At 50.7% G+C, this 1882-nt stretch overlaps 1 pseudogene; it reads left to right on the top strand.

Moving 5' to 3' along the window:
• LOC102840368 overlaps positions 1-1480 on the top strand; it is a 17675-nt pseudogene extending 16195 nt beyond the window's left edge.
• The last annotated feature ends 402 nt before the right edge of the window (positions 1481-1882 follow it).

Raw genomic sequence — 1882 nt, 5'->3', positions numbered from 1 at the left:
TAAAGAGCAAAGATACCAGCTTGAGGACTAAGGTGTACCTGACCAAAGCCATGTTATTTTCAACAGGTTCATATGCATGTGAAAGTTGGGCAATAAATATGAGTATTGGAGAATATGGACAGTACCCTGGACTGCCAGAGGAAAAATCAAATCTGCACTGGAAAAAGTACTGTCAGAATGCTCCTTAGAAGTCAGGATGGCCAGATTTCATCTGTCCTACTTGGGACATGTTAACAGGAGAGAGCAGTCCATGGAGAAGAATATTATACTTGGTAAAGTGGAGAGTGAGCAAAAAAGAGAAAGATCGCCAAAGAGATGGACTGGCACAGTGCTGAGCTGATACGGACTCAAGTGTAACAAAAATTGTAATGATAGCACAGGACCAGGCAGTGTTTCTTTCTGTTGTGCATGAGGTCGCTTTGAGTCGGAATCTACACTACAGTACCTAACAACACATCTTCCATCCATTCATTCCTTCTATCAATTCATTCAGCCTCAGTAATCATTCAAGAACTAAGAGTCTACTATTCTTCAGTGGCTTGGTTAACTACAACAATCACCAATATGAACAACAGCAATAACCTAAGTAAATCACCAATTAAAAACTGGGAAATGATTTCTGATAATTATTTACTATTTTAAAAATGTGTAGGGACTACAGGCACGCCTCAACGGTGTCTACGAGGCCCGGAACCCGCTTCCGGTAACCAGCAGTGCTGGGTGGGGAGACGCCCCCCACCCCAGTGCGGGTTCATCCCCAGGGAACCCCCAGGCTGAGTGCATAGTCACGTGACCGCCCTGGCTCAGAACCCACCCCCCACCCCAACACAACCCCTGCACAGCCTCAGTTTCCCCATCTGCAAAGCAGACTGGAAGTTACCTGCAGCCCCTTCCAGACACGGCGCGACTTTACTCCATGGTATTTCAAGAAATCTGCGATCGCTACGAGAAGACATACTTCTGGCATGTGAAGTCCCTGGTGATGGGCAAAAAGGCGCTGGATGTGGCTGAGGTCATCGTCCAAGTCCTGCAGCTACCCATGTCCAAGGAGGACCTGCTGGAGGAGAGCCAGGCCAGGCTGAAGCAGGTCTTCTCCTCCTTGCTGCTGCCAGATGTGGAGAAGCTGATCCACAACGTGCGGAAGCACAGCATCTCCTGTGCCATGGCCACCAGCTCCGGGACCGCGTCCTTCAAAGAAAAGACACGCCGGCATCGGGACTTCTTCGGCCTCTTCCTTCACGTGGTGCTGGGCGATGACCCGGAAGTGAAGAACGGCAAGCTGAACCCCGACATTTTCCTGACCTGCGCCAAGAGGTTCAGCCTTCCGGCCCCTGCCCACCAGTGCCTCGTATTAGAAGATGCACCCAACAGGGTGGAGGCGGCACTGGCCGCCAGCATGCAGGTGGTCATGGTGCCGGACGCGAACCTGAGCTGAGACCTGATCAGCAAGGCCACCATACTGCTCAGTTCTCTGTGTTAACTTCCTCGAGTCGATCCCAACTCATAGCGACCCTGTGTAGGGTTTCCGAGGAGCAACTGGTGAGCTTGCAGTCTGGCGCATTAACCCATAACGCCACACCAGGACTCCTTGTTGTTGTTGTTGTTGTTGTTAAGTGCCGTCGAGTCGGTTCTGACCCACAGCGACCCTGTACAGGGTTTCCGAGGGTGTAAATCTTATATGTGTGTGTGTGTGTGTGTGTGTGTGTGTATAGCGTAGTGGTTATGAATCGGGCTGCGAACCGCAAGGTCAGCAGTTCGAAACTACCAGCTGCTCTGCGGGAGAAACAGGGTCGCTATGGGTCGAAACTGACTCGACGGCACTTAACAACAACAACAACCACTATATCAAGCATGTATGATGATGTCCTTCTCCAGGGACTGA

Source organism: Chrysochloris asiatica, unplaced genomic scaffold, assembly GCF_000296735.1.
Source record: "Chrysochloris asiatica unplaced genomic scaffold, ChrAsi1.0 scaffold00155, whole genome shotgun sequence".
Classification (NCBI taxonomy): domain Eukaryota; kingdom Metazoa; phylum Chordata; class Mammalia; order Afrosoricida; family Chrysochloridae; genus Chrysochloris; species Chrysochloris asiatica.
The sequence above is the reverse complement of the archived record's forward strand: the minus strand, read 5'-3'. Positions and strand labels throughout refer to the sequence as shown.